Source organism: Triturus cristatus, chromosome 3_1 (assembly GCF_964204655.1).
Source record: "Triturus cristatus chromosome 3_1, aTriCri1.1, whole genome shotgun sequence".
Classification (NCBI taxonomy): Eukaryota; Metazoa; Chordata; class Amphibia; order Caudata; family Salamandridae; genus Triturus; species Triturus cristatus.
The window spans coordinates 922,129,303-922,151,251 of NC_140583.1; the positions used below are offsets into that span (position 1 = coordinate 922,129,303).

General features: G+C 43.1%; 1 protein-coding gene and 1 non-coding gene across 2 annotated transcripts in view; both read left to right on the forward strand.

Annotated features, from left to right (window-relative positions):
• The window catches only part of CCDC148 (coiled-coil domain containing 148), an 871,149-nt gene that overhangs the window by 510,090 nt on the left and 339,110 nt on the right, over positions 1-21,949 (forward strand). The window lies entirely within an intron of this gene.
• On the forward strand, positions 10,341-10,414 carry LOC146861279 (small nucleolar RNA SNORD36). The gene has a single exon (XR_014979327.1). It is a non-coding gene; the product is annotated as a small nucleolar RNA SNORD36 (small nucleolar RNA).

Genomic DNA, 21,949 nt, shown 5'->3' on the forward strand with positions numbered 1-21,949 from the left:
CTGGTACGTATGGCACTGAGCAGACAGGCTTAACCGACTGCAATGTGTAAAGTATTGATAAACCACCAGAACAGTAATAAAGTCAAAACTATAATCTCCAAAAATCCAAAAAGTTAAAATGTAGATTCAATTTTTAATGAACAAATGACATTAAATGACAATAATCTAATAAATAGAACCAGAGATATTATTGTTTAAAGTTTTATATAAGTATAGCTCAAGAAAGTTCAAAGACCAAATTAGACTGGGACCGAGGCATGATTTGAGACCGACTGCAACGGTGCCTGAATACACCAAGTAGATTGGCCCCACTGAAGACTGGAACCAGAAAACATTCTCAAAAGTTTCAAAGTCCCAGTCCAAGGGGTGACCTTGTCATTTTTTGGAAATAAAAATCCTCTCCGTGCAGTGCAAGGGAGAAATTGGGTGCACAATTGTGAAACTGAAGGTTGGTTGCTTGAAGCAGACTGGTCTAGCTAAACTTCTGGAGAATTAGATTTTTTTGGTCGCTTTTTAAAGAAAAATTCTGACATTTCTTCAAAGTCCCTTCCTGCATTTGGGCCTAGATATTATTTTCAACTTTTTTACTTCCACTCTTTCACTGGTACAAATCCACCTGGTGTATCCAAGCAGGGCTCCATTGCAGTCGGCCTCAAATTTTGCCTAGGTCCTGGAATCAATGATGCTTTGCCCTTTATAAAAATCTTTCAAAAAAACATATCTCTGGTTCTTCTTATTAGATTGTTTTTTGCTTTGCTCTTATTGTGTTAATAAAAGTTTTCTCTTTGTATCGTTTTCTTTGGGATTTTATTGTTCGATGTTTGGAAATTATTACTGTTTTAGCGCAGCATAAATGTTTGATATATGAGACACTTTTCCCTAAGGTAAGAATGTCTGCTGTGTCCAATAGCTACCAGGTGGTTGACCTCATGTTAACTTAGTGATATTAACGCTCCACCTTAACTAGAGTAACTATTTTTCCTTAAGTTAGGAACCCAAAAAAATAATGTAATTGTTTACAATATTGACACTCAGTGTGCCACAGAACCATTCTGACACAGTTGTTTTTTTAAACACTTTATGTTATGAGGAAGTTAGGGTAATTACAATATTAGAAAAGGGATGACAGGGTTGGTGTCTTGACAGCATATGCATATTACAGCTTCTCATGAAATTAGCATAAAACATCACAGAACATACAGGTCAGTGTTTTGCATGGGCATATTGTCAAGTACAGTTCACAAGGAATGGCCGAGTCCTTCTTCTGACACGCTGTCCGAGGACGAGAGTCCTCCCAGTTGACTTCACTGGAGTATCTCCGGCATTGTGTTGAACGCAAGTAGTCGGGTCTTGTCCATTTTGGTATAAATTTTAAAGGTTAACCGAATCCTCTTGAACTTGAACAGTTCACCATAGTGTGAGGCTTGGAGGGAGAGGATTCTGCCTGGCGTGGGCCATCATGAAACAGTCCACCAAGAGGAAGAAGGTAAGTAGCCGGCCCAGGGGGGTGGTGTAGGGGTAGACCGATTTCTCCCCAGAACCACCGAGCAAGAGCACTAGTGGGTCCAGTGGTAGAGTCACTGAGCAGAGTTGATGTATCTGTTGGAGCACCTTGTTCCAATTCCCCTTGACCTGTGGACATTGCCACCACATATGGAAATGTGTGCCCCGCTCCCCACAACTATCAACAGAGCTAAGATGCCCCTGTCATGTTCTGGCAGCAATATTCCAGATGTTGCAACATTCTTTTTATACTGCATTAGATCCTATGCCACTTTGAGTAATATGGATGGGATATGCATGATTATTGAGATGGAGTAACCTTTGCCAAAACCCTAAACCAAACCATATTTCCCAGACGTATATTTCTGATGTGCATGTAGAAGCTGCTAAATATAAAGAAAGTTTATCACCAACTTGGAAAGTATTATAGCCCAATACACTTACCTCTATGTCGCTGCTCCATGGCCATCAGCTGCATATCCAAGTCAGGATAGGCCTCGGCCAGAATGCTCAGCATCATGGGGGGCAGTGACTGCTGCAACTTCTTCTTTTCCTGGTAGGACCTTACAAGTTTTTGCCTTTTGTGACAGTGGATTCTGGAGAGCTCATGAATCTGCTACCCATGTCTGGAAATGGCCCACCAGACCTATTATTGTAATGGGGGCAGACCTACAAAAAAAAAAACATATATATCACTAAAAATATTCCCTCAAAACACAATAAATAAAAAGTATATTTATGAATAGATGTGTATAATTTTTAGCAACTACGAATGTTGTTGAATGTCAATTGTTTTTGCGTATTTGTTTGGCATTACGCTTACAAAAATACAATCCAACGTTCTGTAAGTACAGGATATGCAATGGAATGTTTTTTGGGATGTATTTGATATCTGTTACCATCCGAGGCTCCTGCACGGCATCGACTTGAAAGTCCATGCCGTGCAGGAACCTGCGTGCATGCACACAGGGGGGCGCATGTTGTGCCCCCCTGCATGTATCCCCAGGCTGAGGGGGAACAGGGGGCCCTGTAGGGCCCCTTTTGTTTCAGCACAGCCAGACTTTTCATGTAGAAAAGACATCCATGAAACAGCTGGCGGTCCTGAAACTTGTTCTATGCATGGCGGTACTGCAGTGGTGCAGTGGCACCACCTGCATATTAAACAGCCCCTGACTGCTGCGCCACAACCAGAAAACTGCAGTTCCCTGGTGGAGCCGGTGGTCCAGTTACAGTCCAACCGCCCAAGTTGTAAGAAGGCGGTCGGACTGCTGGTGCATTGTGATGACATTTCTGGCCAAATTCATGCACATTTATTTTTTTTAAATTGGTGCTACAGCATAGTACTAGCATCTTCAAAAGTTGCTAATTATGGTTTCCATGCTTGGCCTATATGTGACATTGTGATGGAGTAGACCTTATTTCTCAAAGTGACTTGCTTATTGTGTTTCCTGCATAGGTTTTTAAAATTAAAAATGTCAGTGATTTCAAAGGACACACATAAATATTTGTATGGTCTGTGTTTAAGTACAGTATGCTAATTCTCTTTGCATGGCATAATAAAAAAATATGTGATGTAGTATAAAGTCTTTTCCCAGGGGCAAGACGCTGCTTGGCTAGTGCCGTGTCTTAAAGCCTATGCCATTTAAACAATATTTGCAGTTAAATGTGTAAAAATACGTGGTTTTTCCAATTGATATCACTGTTCTAGCAATTGTACATAGAAACCTAACAGCTAACCATAACAAAGGCTAGCCATCCATGCCCTCTGCATTTTACAGTTATTGATAGTAACACAATATAGGTAGTGTGTTTACATGTTTTTCTCACAACTGAATATATCCTATGTTTATTTCCTCATTTATGGCACTGGACTGTATTAAATTCAAATACATTCTTTTAAACAAAGCAACTAAAATGTATACATATAAAAATATGTATAATATATTTTTTTAAATGTATGTGAACATGCATTGCAATGCCCATGTATTTTCTAAAATTGGGCAGTTTGACATTTGGAATAGTCATTGTAAGTTCATCAAGCCTGGTTATTAATGTAATAGGCACACTACCTCACAATGACCTTTTAAAGTACTTGAGCAGGCTTTTCATTTTCATCTTGATACTTTATAGAATTACTTTGATCAAATAATATGTCTGATATCAATTTAAAACATTACATACAGTTTGTGAAGTCACCTACATTCATTTATGAATCCGACATTTGAAATAGAAATTGGGTTATTGGTTGACTGGGGTATTATCCTGCTCAAGCAACAGCCACAATCCCTATCAGGGTGAACCACAAAAGTCATTAAATTAAACTGTGCTTGATTCTATGGTAGGTTGGAACAAATGAAGTCAGGATTAACATAGAGGGAATGTGTAAAGTATGTATGCAGCTCACAATACAGTAATTAAGTGAAAACACAAGTAAAATGCCACACCAATTTAGAAAAATAGGGTACATTTTAAAAGCCAATCAGTAGAGCAAGAGTTATTAATCTAAAAACTAGTGCCTAAAAGATGAGAGTGCTAACTGCAGACATCTAGTTGCGTGAGACTGGGTCAAAGTCGAAAAATATGGCTGACTGCATTGGAAGGCGAGTCGTACACAAACAGTGGATTTGGCTGGTCAGTGGTTACCTTCAGACTTAGAAGAAATGTTGACAGAAATTTGTTTGAGAAGGTAAAGTTCTGCGGGGCAGGGCAGCAGGCATTGTCAGAGGAGGGGGCGTAGTTGTCGGGTAGCTCCTGGACAAAGTCACAGTGGAAATCTCCACGTTCAGACTTTGTCTCTTGTTTGAAAGTAAAAATCTCTAGTGTGTTGAGGCTTGATGTTGTAGACGACGAGAGTGTTCCATGAAGCTCTATAACCCTTTGGCGAAGGACTGCTGAACAGAATTTGCTGAACGTAGGGTGAGCTGTCGCAAAGTCAGGCTGCCCGTCAATGCACTTTGAGCGGACAGATGAGCAGTTTGGTCACGGTCTCATCTCGGTTCTCAGAGCAGTTTTTAGGCAAAAACTGTTTAAGTCACAGATTTTGGCTTTTGGCCACCGGGGCACCTTTAGAACCACCACCAAGGGTATAGGACTGATGGGGCAACACTTGGGGGGTTAGGACTCACTCAGGCTGGGTTCAGGTTGGGGTTCAAGATGGTTGGAGCCTTTTCTGTCCCTGAGGGCTCTGATCAGGAGGCCAGCTAATTAACCCTTGGAGTCACTCTGTTAGTCCTGGGTTCAAGCAGTGGAACAGGGCTCAAGCAGCAGGGAAGGCCTCTGAGGGTTCAAGGCAGGCTCCAGACAGCAAAGCAGTCTTTCCAGGTGCAGCAAAGCAGTCTTCTGAGCTACATAGCAGGCCATAGCAGCAGGTAGTACTCTGATAGTCCTTTCGCAGTTCAGAAAGTGACCTGAAGAGTGAGTCTGAGGGTCTTATTTTTAAACCTGGTTCCATCTTTGAAGTAGTAGAACTTTTGAGATAATCCCCTTTGAAGTCCTTGAAGTGTCTAGCTTCCCTGCCCTGGCTGTCTGCATGAACGATGCAGGGGTAACAAGTCCTTTTTGTGAAGGCAGTGCACAGCCAATTAATTTGCAAGTGGAGCTGTGCCCAGCTTTGTCCCCATTCATCCTGCCAGTGATGGCTCATCAAGGTACATCCAGGTACACCTAATCCCTCTATTGTGTGGCTGTCTGGGAGGAATGAACAAAGTTCAAATGCCAACTACACCCAGTCATGTGACCCATAAACAGGCTACAGGTACCAAATAGCTAGGATAGGAACATGCCAACTTTCTAAAAGGGGCATCTTCCTCAGGGAGATTGAGTCCCTCTCACTTGTACCTGTCAGCCATGGTGGGTCCCAACAGCAAAAAAAAGTAACAACTATTGAAGAGGTCTGCTACCCTTGAAGGTTAAGAGGCAAAATGGCCCCAAAAAACATGTACGTCAAAGTGATGGAAAATTACATCACTGGACACATTCATGGCTTTGAGGTATACAGTCATTCAGGTGCTGCTTTAACCAATGGGAGACACGGATGCTCACAAAAGGTAGGTACAAGCTACACTTATTAGTACATCATCCATGACGGATATGTCAGTCATCCTCCATATTAATTCTTCCAATTTCAGCCTATATTGTCAAGCTTGTTATGCCTCACAATGTGGCAGACTGGTATCTCAAACTTGGCAGAAGCATCTGCAATCAGTGACATTGCTTCTGTCACAATCAACTAGAACATCTCCCATATAAAATATAGATATAAACTATCCTTGGTGTAAGGGTTTAAGGGACTAAATATTTAAATTCATAACCAGATTAAACATAATGAATTTGTAAAATATTATTAAAAACCTAATTTCTTAGTATTAGAATAATATTCCAACACACATTATTTTTTATTAATTGTATTTTTCTTAAATCAAAAAGATAAGAAACAATTTATCATGTACAAAACATGAGTAAACCGGTATGGTGTATGAGAAATAAAATATGAGTTTACAGGTGGTTAGATTCCTTTTCCAGGCAACAGTCCATGAGTGGATTGCAAATGTGGGACCAGAAGGTGGATAGGATGAATAATTTGGACGCTCACAGTAGCATTTCATGTCTTGTCCCCTGGTGGTAGGTTGTTGGGTGTTGTCCTCAACCAGGCCACTTGAATGACCCCTCCTAGGGGTAACAAAAGCGGGCTGAGTGTCATTTTGGAAGGTGGTAACAGGTGGCTACATGGGCAGCAGTGTCACCCTTTCAGGAGAGCTTGCAGCTGGAGATGTTTCTGGAACCAAGCTCGCAGTAGATGTTGCTTCACACGGAAAGGGACAGCTAAATTGGAAACTGCTGCAGATAATGACATAAAGCCATCCTGCATCACCATGAAATATAAATTATATACACTCATGTGTTGCTACAATATTTCATTTTGGGCCCTGTGGATCATATTCTAGGTTTACATGTGCAGTGATATGGAGAGATATAGGTAACCTATATCTCAGTAAGGGGTGCATACACCACCTTACACAGGCTGCTGTAGCAGACCTGTTCTGTCATTTTGAATGGCTTCCCAGGGGTGGCATAATACATGCTGCAGCCCCTGGTAGGCTTCTGTGGTACCTATGCCCTGGAACACCAAATACTAAGGACTTATAAGGGTGCTTCAGAATCCAATCTGGAGTGTACCTAAAGTACATGCAATCAATTTAAGGGGGAAGTAGATAGGCTGAATAGCAGGATCCCAGCAAAAATTATTTGAAAACCAGCAAAACACCAGGAAAAAAGTGGGGGCAACCATGCAGTCAGATTCCACCTTCCTACATACACTGCTTGATCCCCACACAAAATTCTTACCTCTACATCAACCACTAGATCTTTATGGGTGCCAAAATACACTCTAGTTGCCAAGCCGGTACTGTCGTAGGCTGACCGGATGGCTAGGGCCCAAAGCCTTGGCTAAAGGAAAAACTTGTCACCCCTTTCCCTTTCTTTTATTCAATGTAACCATGCCTTGGTGTTCTTGCATCTCCACTTTCCATTGGTTCCCTCTTTTCTTTCTGTCCACAGAGCAAAACTTCTTGGAGGTCTAATGAATGCCATCCTCTGTTGTCCCCCTTTGCTTCTCTGATTTTCCCATATAATGGTATGTACCTGGTGGCCTCATGGAACCAGCTCAACAACCTTGCCCCTCACAGCCTCCCCATATGGAATGAAACATTCTTCAAACAAATACACAAATGAGGAAATAGTTTATTTAATTCACAAATATAAAAAACAGTATAAATAAATCTAAAAAAAGTTTTTTCAAAACTGTTAATAGGACCCTTGCCTTCCGATAATTTTAACCGAAAAACAATATCCAAAAATATGGAAAGAAACATTCTTCAAACTAATACACAAATGAGGAAATATTTTATTTAATTCGCAAATATAAAAAACAGTATAAATAAATCTAAAAAAAGTTTTTTCAAAACTATTAATAGGACGCCAATCCTGCCCACTACATTGTGTCTGATGCGCTTGCACTGCTTTCAAAAATCAATCTGCGCCAACTTACATTTTAGCCTGCGATTTCAAATTCCTTTATATTTACAGAATGTTTTGCAATTTCCACTTTTACTTCTTTGTTTATATTCACTTTAATAATCTGTTAATATTGTGTACTTTTCTAAGTAGTTGCGGAATTCTTCATAGGCATTGCGGACCCCCAAGCGTCCCCAGACTACAGATTAAGAACAACTGCACTGCGCCACATGGGGCCTCATCATATTTGATGCCACATTCCTGTAATTTGATCCTGTGCATGAAGGAGGTACTTGGTTCAAGTGTCTCACCCTTCCTGTGCAAAATGGCCTTAGGCTTAATACCCGCATCCGGTGAAGGTATTTACAAACCTTGATATGTAAGTGTTGGAAATCAGGACCTGTTCCCCTCCCCCACTTTTTGCCCCATTTCAGACCCATGGATGTTGGTTTTCTGACTCTGAAAGTGTCCTGGGCTCTGCTCTGGGCAGGGCCAGTGCTATGTTGAAAACACACACATACATTATGGTACACTCTGTGTAAGGGTATCCCAATGATTGGCATGACCTGTATTATAAGTTCCTAGTACATAACAGGGTAGGGGGATTAAAACTATTTTAAGTCCCTAGTTTAAAATAGGGCATGGAAGTTTAGAGGGAAGTATCCTTTCTACATTTGTATGTAAACACTGCTGAGAGCCTGATTAACTTTTAAAATCAGCCCTGTGTTGTAGCACTCCTTTTAAATGTAAATTGTGGCCAAACTTGCATTTGGTGGTTGGGGCACTTAAAATGTGATCAACTACAATATTGTGGCATATTAGGTACCCCCAGGGTCTCCCCTAGGTGTCCCAGGTGTGGTGCGTCATGTACTTAAAAGGACGGACCTTATAAAAGAGGTTTTATATGCTCTGGGGATAGAGAAATTGCACATTTCACTTTCCCCATTGTAGTGAAGCAGTTCCCAAAAACGACTGTTCTGCTAGGAGCACTGTAGAGTTAGGATCCAAACTATTTTTGCTTTTTCAGGACCCTTAAAGTTTCCCCTAGGTGTCCCAGGGGTAGGGGGGTCATGTAGCTATACGCATAGTCCTTATAAAAGATGTTTTATATGCCCTACTGTTGGAGAAATTGCATTTTTCATTTTCCCCATTGTAGATCCCTAGCCACACAGGTTAACATGGCAATAGTTTATTAATGAATAACTATCACTAGGAATTCACAAAAATATCATTCAAGGACTTAGAACAGTATTGAGAACTCCAACAGTATGCTATTGTTGAATTTATCCTAAAGTATACAGAAAAGAAGTTATAAGACGTTCTTGTCTGTAAGCTAACATTTTGCCTTCCTGTGGTCTCTCCTGGTTGGTCAGAGTTAAGAAGATTAGCCAGGCTGCTTTGATGAAGTGATAAGTGTCTCACCCAGTGAAAGGCTATCTCTTGGAAGAGAGCTCTGCTACACAGAAATGCCAGAGCGGTCGGACGGGTCATAAACCTTGGAGCTTCAACGGGTGGCACGACAGGCAGGGAATGCAACACCCATCTACCCACTAGCTCCCCTGATCCAGCCAGATGGCAGGCTTAAGGCAGGAATTGGAGAGCTATAGAAATGAGCCATACTGGAGGTTGGTTTGACTAGTTTTTGCTCCTCTGCTGCAAGTTCAGACAATACTGAATTTTGGAAGAATAGTGCTTTCTGGGAGACGATTATGCCACACTTTGGAGGAAGTGGTCATGCTCTGGGCTGTTGCCCTGCACTTCATTGGAAAGGAGTGCTCTCCTGCTTAACCCTAGAGACCACTGAATAATATATAGGAGAGGTGCAGAGAGAAGAAGAAGGATTTCCATGCTAGAAACTTGATTTACAACATCAGGCCCTGCATTCTGACTGACTATGCCTACTGCATTATCTGGAACTACAGCCCTTTAGATGCACCTTGCTTCAAGAGGAATAAAGAGTGGACTCACTGCAAGCTACAGATTAACAGAGCTCCCCTGCATCAACTTCACCAAGAGTCCCCTGCTGGAGTTCATCCAGTGCATTTACAAGGGTTTTGGTCAGGGGCATTGTGGGAATTATGGTCCTAACTTTCCAGGACCATCTTGGTGCTTCCAGACCCTTGGATTGTGTTTTGGACCCTTTGGATCCTCAAGGGGAACTTCAGGAAGAAGTTCCAGAAGTTTGGAAAAGTTTGGAGCAACTTTGGGAAAAAAACTCCTTAAGGTGACTAAGTGCTAGAAAGTGTTTATTCTTTACAAATTAATATCTATGGTTCCCTTTATTCTACTTTGGTCATTTTGCTGTCATTTTAAAGATAAACATATTTACTATTTTTATAAATTGGTGTTGTATTTTTATTGTGCCTGGTGTCTTAATTATTTACTGAATTTGTGTTTTTAAATTCTTTACATACCTGTCACCTAAACTAAGCCTGCTTGCTCACAGCCAAGCTACTCAGGGTTGAGCATGGCAATAATTTATTGATGCCTGTACTGAGCCCTAGACTGTGTTAGTGGCCTTATTGCCAGTGGTAGATTCATATTTACCACTACTATTAACCCACTTTCCCACAATAAGCAATTAGAGTGTCTGTATCAAAAAGTATGCCAGCATCTGTCTCGGTTATGTGTTCAGATTAGAACAAACTGTAATTTTTTGTGTTTGTCCAAGTGTAGCTGTGTTTCAGCTTGTTTGTGTGTAGAGAGATTGATGGTTTGTATGTTTAATTGTGACTTCTTTTTTCTTTATATCTGAGCATATCGGCCATGGGCCTCTTTTCTTGTAGCAAAGCTGTCTCCATCCTCTAAGATGGCAGTCTTCATGCGTCACCAGATGATAAAAATGTTTTCTTTTGAAAATGTTATTGTAGTTATATAGGGCTTTCTACACCTGATGAGACTTTAAAACACTTTTCGGCAAGTAGTACCCTACTCTAAGACCCAAAGTGGATTAGTGGTGGATTAGGTAAAGGAAATAAAAGTTGTTAATTTGAGCGGTGGATATGTTCGTCTGTTGGTTGGATTGAATAGGATAAAGAAGGAAACAGTCTAGAAAGTGTTATTTTATCAATGGTAAAATTAGGTTTGGGATGAGTCAAAGGAGGGATAGAGTAGGGAAGAGTCTAGAAAGGGTTATTAGGGAAATAATAGTGGTAACATGAGTTTGGTATGAGTCAAAGGAGGGATAGAGGAGGGAAGAGATGAGGTTTGGGGTGAGTCAAAGCAGGAATATAGGAGGGAGAGGCTACAAAGGGATATTAGGGAAATCATAGAAGTACAATTAGGTTTGGAAGAGTGGCGGTACAGGATATATTGAAAGAGGTACAGAATGAGACATTAGAGAGTTGAAAGTTTTTTTCAACAAAAGGAGTAAAGTAATAAACATATAGAAACATAACTACATAGAAAGGTATACATGTGTAGGCAGGGGAGACGAGGATTTGTGACTTTACATGTATGAGTAGTCTTTTCATAGCTTATAAGGATGATCCCTGGTGGAGGACATTGGCGTCAACAAGTTTAGACAGCACAAGAGAGATGGTGGCTTGGACCATGTCTGAAAAACCTGGGTAGGGGAAGATGTGTCAGAGAGTTTTCATAGAAGTAAAATTGTACATGAGTTTATGTCCTCCGTCATTCTTTGGCTAAACAGCAACTTTTTCTGTGAGTGATGTTTCCATCCATCTTGCATATCTACATCGTATATGTCTGTACTTGCGCATTGCTGTCTTTTTCACCTTAATAGTCTTTTGTATCAGTCTCCTCCTAACTCCTGTGGCAATTTCTGTATTATCATGTAAATAAGAAAGACAGAAAAGCACTTTTGCTGTCTCGCTAGACCACAAATTATCAGCTGGAGTTTGTTCCCATAAATTTTGAAGATAAGTAATTCTACTTTACGATTCATCAACAGTGCTGCAGATATTTACAGCAGCCTGGTAACCAGAAAATAATTCCACCGAACAGCACAAATGATTATGCATTATGATCGGTAAATGTGCACTGCAGATTAATTCCTTTACGCGGTGCTTCAATATGATAGACAGGCTCCATTATATGAATTGTTATCTCAAGGTGAGGTAGTCATGTGGGGTCCTACAGCCACAGAGAGGGCAAAACAGAAAGACATATAATCTTGGACCCATCACACTTCATAAGGAATATGTTCTAATTGTCACATATATTCAGTGAAAAGAGCATTTAATTTATAAAGCAGTTTCCCTCACAGAATGTGTTAAGCCCCTCTTTGTTTAGAAAATAGCATTCCATTCCCTGTAGTACATGTTGAACACAAAATTATATCATAAACGACCAGTTGTTTATTATACAGAATCAGCTCTTGAGCACGATGCAAGCAAAGGCCTTTTGCAGATTGTCTGGCTTTGTGACTGCAAAATTCTCGTTTTGCAATCTATGCAGAGTGCTATTTGCGGGTCAAAAATGTATTTGCTATTTGCAATTCGCAATGTGAACATTGCAAATCTTTGCTAGTCACATGATAAAATGGTGCTAAATTCGCGTTTTTGATCAACTTTGATTCTATGTATCTATGTGCTGGATTTCTTTTTGCAGTCACAAAGGACTGAAAGGTTGCAGACTTTTCTGATCACTCAGTAACTATTTGTAAGGTAGCGTGAGTGGCAGCTGCAGCCATCGGTAGAGACAATAGCCCCATAGACCCATGCTTGATCCCCGTGTCAATTTTGTGATGTGCCACTTTTCGGGTATTGCCACCACAGTTCCTTTAGTAAGCAATTGCTGCAGACAATTAGGGAATGCAAAGATGGAGGTAGGTCTGCTGACCCTTGTAGGCAGACATTTGCAAGGATTCTCAGAGGGAGTACTACCTCATGAATATTAATGAGGCTATATTACTGCAAATACTAACAAACAGAAGCTTTGCACGCCAGTTGAAAATAAAAGACTAAACCACAACATTGTGCACAACTCAATCTCCCACCCTCACCAACTCTACCTTCAGACACCAGGACATGGACCACATGTAAGATGTGGGTGGCTTGGTGTGCATTTAGAGAGTCGTGTTTGGAGCTCTGTGCCCGTAAAGTAGACACATAGCTTGGAGAGTTCGGACAACAATTATTTGGAAATGTTACTACTTTACCAACATGGCATCGAATAATTCCAGAAGAACACTAAAAAATGGCGCCCTCACAAGAACCTGGAATTTCACATTGCTCACTATTGTTTTAAATGGGGAACATCCATTATAACACGTGGTGAAAGCGTGCGTTGTGAATGGGCATGCAATGTAAAGACGCCGATGCAAAGGTATGCAATCTTAACACTTGCAATGTAGCATCATACATCCGTTTTAAATTCAAGCCCTGTCTCTTCTGTGAACATAATGGCCAGGCATTAAGGATTGCTTTTAGGGCCTGTCTGTTACTGGGGCACTCAAAATCCCCAGAGGCCAAATACTGATGATTGAGAGTCAACTCCCACCACCAAGTCATTGTGCTATCAGCATATGTGAAAACTGCATAGGTGTGATCCTGTACTATAACAAAAAAAACAAGTTAGAGTTTGCTGCCATGTTCCTTCTTACGGCCTGCAAGAACAACCTGCAACCCATATGTACTTAAGACCTTATTCGCAAGGGGTCACAGTTACATAAGTATATGTCAAGCAACATCTATAGGGTCTGCCTTGACTACCAACACCAGTAGCCTGAAAGAGCACAAGACTGGTACAAGGTCAAATACCACAACATAGCAACCAGAGACAAGTTCAGTGTACCAACAAGCAGCACAAATAGGAAATAAACAGTAAGTACAATAACGTCCAAAAAACATGCCTAAACAAATACATTTAAAATAACTAAGAGTGCTGAAGTTGCAACATCCCATAACCAAATCAGAAAATCAGTAAACCACACGGCCCACTTCTTCAATGCTATCAAGATACATTTAAAAATGATAAGTCATCAAGGATGATTTTGAACCCTGAATCAAACAAAATGTCCAGCAATTACTTTGAAAGACCATTCCAGAATATGATACTATGGTCTTTAACACAAGCTGGACCCTGAATATCTATTGAAAATAAACATAAAGTCATTGTTAGACTGCAACAGTCTGGGGGTAGCATGGAAAGAAATCATTCCCAATGGATTACCTGTGAATGAAGCTATTATCAACTTCTGCCTTAGTAAAAGTACCATAAATTCAAGCAAATTCTCAACACAAAGGTAACCAAATTCCTTTTGCTATTTTGCCAATTGATTCAATTTCTTAGAGCCAAAAATAATTCTAATAGCCCTACTTTGAATGAATTGCAGCTTGTCTCTGAGACATTCATATATGTTGCATGATAACATGCATCCGTGCAATCACCCCACTTGAATAAGAACTCAATTTCTTGGAGCAGACAGATTTTAGAGTGTGTGTGCAGCCTTTATCAACCATTTTACCTGTGACTCAAAAGGCAAGATGCCACTGAAAGGATAGCATGTCAGAATATCATAGTCAAAAATATTGGCTGATATAAATATTGTGTTCCATATATCATTTCAAAAAAATCTTTATTGGACTTTTAAATAAACAAACACATAAAGTACAGTTACAGTCGACAATTGAATTCAGTGAGAGCATTGCTCATATGACAGAAGGAATAAAGCTAAGAAATTTGTCTCGTGAGTACAGCAAGGATCATACGGTTCCTGACTCATGTTTTCATACTTGCGGGAGAGATTGTCAAGTGTACACAACAAGAGGGAGGATATATATAACATTGAAAAGTGGGGGGAAGGGAAAAGGATAGGGGTGTAATGGTATCTTGCAAAGAAACGGCATGGAACGCTAATGCATTGGGCGGGAGGGCTGATCTAGACAGTTGGAATGGAGTAGTATACCATGTTGTAGATGAGCGAAGAGGAGAGGGGGAACAGCAGGTGCTGCCTGGCATGCTTGATACGCGGCAGCCACTGTGGGGGCAGGTTATCATTTCTAGTATTAAGCAAAAACTGTGAGAGAAGGGTGGCCCAGTGCGCGGAGATGGCTTGTTTGTGGAGACCCTGGACCTCCTCCTAGTGAAGGGCGTCTTCCTCCACCGCACCCCACCCCACCCCACTTGTGGAAGGCCCATACCAGGTGGGGTCGCTGAGGAGCGCCAGTGCAGGGTTAGAGTGTGCTTGGTGAGGAGAAGCACCAAGGAAGCAAAGCAAGTGCGCACCTTATGGGATCTGTGCAACCTGAAGATGCCGAGTGAACATGCCTCCCATGTGTGGATATCATTGTCGCTATGTGTCTTGCACTTTTTTCCAGAAGTAGAGTTGAGCTGGGCAGGACCATATCATGTGGTCTAGGTCAGTGTCTGGAGCCTGACAGTGCGGGCAATGGGCATTTGTTTGCGGGAAGAAGCGATTAATTTGGGCTGGGGTGAAGTAGGTGTGGTGTAACATGAAGAGTTGCAGGTGTTTGAAACGCGAGTTATTGGATACTCTTTATGGTAACATGAGGGTAGTCTCCTACTCCTTATCGTGCAGTGCTCGCCCAAACTCCTTCCCCCATTTGTGCTGTAGGTTATCTAGGGGGTGTATCTTCAGCTCACGGATAGCTTTATACAGCCAGGTGATAAGGTGACAGCCAGGACCCTTCACGAGGATTGCTTGCAGCACAGTATGTGTTAACGGTTCTAATTCCGTTGTTTTCCATAAGGTACGAGTGAGTTTACGGTAGATGAGGAATTGCCCTGGGGGCAGACCATAGTCAAATGTGAGGAGCCGTCCATCTAGAAACAGGTCCCCAGATGTGAGGACTGAGTGTCCCGTCCAGGGGGCTAGGCCATTTCAGGTGAAAGTCCTAGCTAGGGGCAATGCAGAAGCATATACTGGGGTTGTCAGGCACATACAATGTATTCTATATTCGAGGCATGCAAGCCTGAGCCACTGCCACCTGTTGGCGGTGGTGATGGGGGGTGCGCTATTTTTGGAAGAAGGAGGCGGTGAATTGCCGGAGAGTGCAGGGTACCATCCACGCCACAGGTCTCTGTGACGTGCCTTACGGCTGTGCAGTGCGACAGCCATTGTAACTCAAATAATACGCTTCGAATGATGAGGCGCCCATCCCACCCCCGTCCATCGGGAGTTGCAGATTGCTAAGCACCACTCTGCGTCGACCCATGCCCCAGACAAGATCGCCCAGCAGTGAATCGAGGTCTCTAAAGAATGAGCGAGATGTAATTACTGGGAGATTAGCAAAGTAATAAAGCAAGCGGTTAGTATGATCATTTTTGCTAGCTCTGTTTTACCTATTGGCGCCATCTGCAGGGATCGCCAAAATTACATTAGTGCCTTAATGCCCAACAGTGCCACCCGAAGGTTCCACTCAAATATATTGTGTTCTATATATCATTAACAAAAATATCGTCCGGTAAGTGTACAATTTCTAATAATATATAAAATGAGGCAATATGTTGTAATCAATATTTATGCCAGATGATAGTCACACTGCTATTCTTGTACTACTCAATTGAAGGTGAGCTCCAAGATTCTTCTGGTATAAGAGTTTGAAAGGGCCAGCCATTGAACTTCACCTCTGTTTTACTGCATGTACGCGTATCAGTCATCCACATCTGCACTGTGGCAACACATTGCAGCACTTTTGTACAACTGTGAGAGTTTTCCTTGGGATCTAACAAACAAGTGGAGGCTCCTTTACCTGGGGAACTCCTGCTACTTGCATGTATCACCGAGGAAGCCCATGTATCAAGGATGCACCGGAGCAAATCAAAGAGAATAAAACCAGGTACAGCGTCAACACTTTGCAAGACCTTGAGGTAGTACGGTCAGGCCACTGATGACATACCATGGTCCGAATCCAAATTTCTCTAGAGTTTATCAGTGAAGGTGGGCAGGACACACTACGAGAAGGACGGTCACGAGGGAGGGGGGCTACAAGGATAAAAGGGGTTAGCTGGCTGATAATGTTGATTTGCTCTTTTCAGACCAGACTGCTGTTGTTGAGGTACCCCATGTGGACCCACCTGATAACCTTCAAGAACTGGATGCTGTGGCTGCTGCTTTCGTGCTGTTTGCTTGCAGCAGAAGAGAGAGAAGCGCCTTTCTCAGCCACTCTGCCTGATATTGTTAGAATAACACAAAGCTGCTGTGTCCTGTAATGAAATCAGCAATAAGGAGGGGAACAAAGGACATAACAACCTCCTAAGAAAGGTATAACAAAGGATAAGAGTGCAGTGAATACAACACCTTGAAGGGGCTAGATACGTGGCTACTGTACATGGGACAAACGCCCATCGGGAGTTGCCAACAACAGAGATTGGCCCAGAGTTCATTAAGATTCTGGAAAAGCACATAAAAGGTGGCAGAAATCAAAGGGCCAAAAATCTAGCAATGGGGCAAAAGCCACTTAAAGTATCCAGAAGCATCGTCTACAGATACACGGGACCTTGTATACTTACAGGAATCAGAAAGGAACTGCCAGGATGTATTAGCAGACCTTTTGGATAGGAAAAATACATTTGCGTAAGAATCCAAGTTCCACCCATGTTTATGACGTGCTCCTCTGACATGGCTCCTGCCTGACTCCACCAGGCTCCAAACCAGACTTCCTCTAGAATTCTGATTCCCATGATGCCCTGATTGGTGGGGCTTAGCCTATACCACACAGCCCACACTGCGGCTCATCCTGCACCTTTCACTGTGGCCACAGATGACTGCTGCGAGACACCGTAGCAGAGGCTACAGCCCCATCATGCGAGTCACTAACCTATGTCTTGTAACGCTAATACTGTGGAGCTAGCTACAAGCTAAAGAATATACTAACCGGTTCTCACCATCCATCACAATTTGTAAATAGTTTCCAGTGTTCATTTCTGTGAATTCCACTGGTGGTTTTCCCAACATCATAAATTCAGTGGCTATCAGTGTGTATGCATTTAAGCACCCACAACATTTACTGGAGTCTGGTTTTTTATACTGTTCATAGAATACATTGTATCTTCCTGTTTGTGTGTGCCTAGAGGGGTGAAATAAGGAATGTGCATAGTTCCTGCGCATGGCTAGGTTGCCGGAGACCCTTGGCAATTCAAGATGAATATTAAAAACAATATCGAAGACAAGCAAAAATATAAATGAAAGGTGAAGGAACCGTACATTTCTGTTTTAATTAGATTAGGGGTGTGTGAAATGAAACCCTTTGTCCATGTAGTCAGGGAACATTGTCCTTCATCACGAAGATTTCTGACTTCATCTGAGGCAAATTCTTGCATTACCTAATAAATTCCCTGCAGGGGCGGTTCCTCCATTTGAGCGGAGGAGCGTTGCCCCACAAGCCCCAGAGCTGAAAAATAAAATTGTAATAAAGTTTATTTATTACCATTTTAGTTTTCAGCAACCCGTCCCGAGCTAGGTGTCAGGACAGGGCGGGGCCAGCACGGCCGAGTGGCAGCAGCTAGGAGCTGTTCGCCTAAAAATGTGTGTGTCTCTTTGACTGGCTATCTTGGGACGGCCAGCCAGACAGCAACATTTTAAACTTTTCTATCCTAGCTGTCTTAGCTGGGTTACAGAAAGCGCAGGGTTCCAGTGCTCCTAGGAGCGCTGAGAGAGCCTGCTCTATCTAATCCTGGCACTGCTCTAATGCTCTGAGATCAGCACCAGGATTGGGGAGTGCAGTTTCCTGCATCCTGAGCTTCCAGAAGACACCCGGAGGATGTTGCGCTGCATAGGTGGGGACACATCCTTGACCAAATCTGGCACCGTGAGTGCCCGGTCACCTCACTTTCTATTTCCCCGTGTCTTTGGTCAGATCATTCTCTGATCACTTTTTCTTTATCCCTCCTCTCTTTACCCAAGTCCACTCCTGCCAGAAACATCTGGGCGCGATCATGGAACCGCGTTGATGTCGAGGCTTTATCCACCATCCTCCTTTCTTCCAGCCCCGACCTTACCGGGCTGGCCTCTTCTGGACAAGCTGAAGCCATCAGCAGCTGGCTGCAGGCTGGCTGTGATACCATCGCTCCTCTAAAGCGCATCTCGTCTAAACGCCCTAAAGATGCTAACCGATGGTTTTCTGACGATCTGAAGACCCAAAAACTTAATCTCCGCCAAGCGGAACGCCAGTGGAGGCGGAACTACTGTCCTGTTGTTAAAACCCGCTACACTGCCCTTCTAGTACAATATAAGAAATCCATACTGGAAACCAAAAAAACCTACTTTTCATCCAAAATCCAGCTTGCGGAGAACCGGCCAAGAGAAATATTCTCCATCGTTCAAGATCTCGCTTATTCCGATAGAGCTTCACTCAAACCTTCCCCATCACAACCACTATGCGATTCCCTCAACTCCTTCTTCCTCGAAAAAATTAGTAAAATTAAAGCTAAGATCCCCCCCCCCCTTCCCCGGCCTTCTCTGACCCTTGCTGTCCTCCATCTACAGCACGTCTTGATTCAATTCCTCCCCTCACGAATGATTCACTCTTCTCAATTCTTCCGCAGGTTAAATCTGGATCCCCGTTGGACCCCTGCCCTGCTCACATTCTGAAGCAGATCTACTCTCACTGCCCCTCACCGCCCCTTACGTTTCTTAACAGCTCGCTGTCCCAGGGTTTTGTTACTCCTGTACTCAAATCGGCAGTGATCGTTCCGATCTTAAAAAAACCTGGGGCGGACCCCTCGGATCCAGCCAACTACCGCCCCATCTCCCTTCTACCTTTCTTGGCAAAGGTACTGGAACGTCATGTAGTCAAAACCTTGAGTGAGTTTGTGGAAAGAAATAGTGTCTTGGCTCCGAGACAGGCCGGTTTCCGCCCAGCTCATTCAACTGAGTCTGTAATTATATCCGTCTTGGATGACCTACGACAGGGAATGGATACTAATCAACCACAGGCCCTGGTCCTTTTGGATCTTTCCGCCGCTTTCGACACGGTGGACCATACCATCTTACTCTCACGTGTCGAGGCGGCGGGAATCGGAGGGACGGCCTTGTTATGGCTATCCTCCTTCTTGAGTGGTCGGGCTCAGGCGGTTCGTCTGGGTGATTACTCAGCTGATTTTCGGCCCATCCAGTGCGGGGTCCCCCAAGGATCCTCTTTGTCTCCCCTTTTATTTAATCTTTACATTGCCCCCCTCATTTTTGCTTTACAGCAGCTGGAGGTCTCTGTGTACAATTACGCAGACGATCTCCAGCTCATCTTTTCCCTTTCTTCCTCCCCCGAGTCAATATCCAATTTTCAGTTCATCATGACTTTTATCCAGGACTGGATGAACTTCAACCACCTGAAACTCAATCCCGATAAAACGGAATTGGTGTTGACAGGTGGTTGCGCCAGTCCCTGGTCCTCTTCCTTTTGGCCCTCTTCCTTAGGCTCCTCACCCATTCCTGTCCCTTCTGTCAAAACTCTTGGATTTAAAATTAATAATCAACTCTCCCTACACTCTCAAGTTTCTGCCGTTGTATCCTCAGCCTTCCTCTCCCTCAGGACAATTCGTAAAGTCTCACGATTCTTTTCCACTGACGCGCTTAAGCTAATACTTCTGGCCATGGTAATATCTCGCCTAGATTACGGCAATGCCCTTTTCCACGGCATGCCAGAATACCTCATGAGGCGTCTTCAATTGGTCCAAAACCAAGCCGCTCGGCTGGTTTTTAATTTACCAAAATCACACCACGTTACTCCCCTCCTGGTCTCCCTGCACTGGCTCCCTGTCCGGCAGCGCACCTTATTCAAGCTTGCATGTACCATCTTCAAAGCCCGGACAGGCTCTGCCCCTTCTTTTATTAACACAGCCATTCAAGACTATATTCCATCGAGAGAACTCCGCTCTTCCTCCCATCATCTCCTCGTGGTCTCTCGTTTCAAACGGAAGAAGTGGGGGGGCTCCAAATTTTCGACCACGGCTCCAGCTTTTTGGAACTCCCTTCCAATCTACTTGAGAACCTGCTCCCAGTACCCTCTGTTCCGTAGGGGCCTCAAGACCTTTCTCTTTACCCAAGCCTTTCCCTCTTGAACGATCACTTTCCCTCACTTTCCTGCCCCCTGAGTAGTAGTAGTCATCTAGCGCCAAGAAACCGCTTGGTGTATGAGCGCTCTATAAAACCCTTAAACTCAAACTCAAACTCAAGTTAGGAAAAGAAGTCTATTTTATTTATTTATTTGTGCCCCCACCCCACCACCCTCGCTACATGCCATCCGCCACTGCCTGCAGCAGCTTGTCACTTTATTTTGACAAGACTTTCCCTGCTGTCACTCAGAGTCACTGCTCAGATACAACTCTGGCAGACGGCAAGCAACAATGGAGTCATGCTCGCATATCCTGAATATCAACAGTAATCACCTTTCACCTTTCACCTTTTCACCTTGACCCCTTCTGCAGTTCATAAAGATCTCAGATCTTAAATCAAGCACTGTCCCCAATAGGTGGCCTCCTTTGCCCAGCCTGTTTCCTCAGCTCAAGCAGTGAGCGAGCTTTTAGTCCTAGTGGTGATGGACCATTATCTGTGAGAGCATCAGAGGGAATCGCCCAAGAAGCAACAGAGAAATCCGACGAGGAATCTTTGATAAAGGGATAATGAGATTTTGAAATTCCCAGGTTGTGTGCGAGTTTATTGGATCCACTGAACTTTGATGGGATTATGGTATTGGTTATGCACTTTATGGCAAAGCTTTGGGGTGTTGGTGGTTGACCACACAAGCAGTCTACGCGTTCCCTACTCTCCCAAGTGACTGGATTGATTCCACACAAAGGCAGTGCCAGAAAGGACAACAGAGGGTAAACAGAGGTAATAATTCACCTCTTAATGGCATATGGCGCGCCCTCTGGCCCTGCCTATTGCACAAGGTTTTACTTTGCCAGTACGGTGTACTGATATTTTAAAGGATATTAAAATAATGGGGTTACAGTGAGGCATCAAAAATGAGCTTGGGTTATATCCAAAACAAAGCTTTTCACCCAGTGGGTTTTTCAGCTCTTATCCTTTCCAATAAAAAATATAAAAAGCCACGCACGAGTGGTGCAACATTTTTGCTACAGACCACCCCATTTCGGAACTTGATCCTAGCCGATAAGGGAGCTCATATGCCACCTCAAATTCTGAAGAGGAATAAAGGCGTGGCTGGTCCCTCCATCTGTATCCACATCACACATTAATTCGTCAAACAAGCCAGCCACCCAGTAGCAGAAGCTATTATGCATATGAAAAGTAAGAACGAAAAATGTTAAGAATGCATTATGTGCAACTTTACCAACTTCTCTCTCCTCTGACGTGAACATGCCTACATGCAGCTCCAAGTTTGAAGCGAATAGACTGGAGCGCCTCAGTCACACCTATCGCTTCCCACACAGGTGACACGATAAACACACAACCCACCAAGCACACAAACCTTGCTTTAAACCGTTCCTTGACTTGACAATCCAGGAAAGTACGATTGCAGGTGCGCTCTCCAAATCAACAGGTACA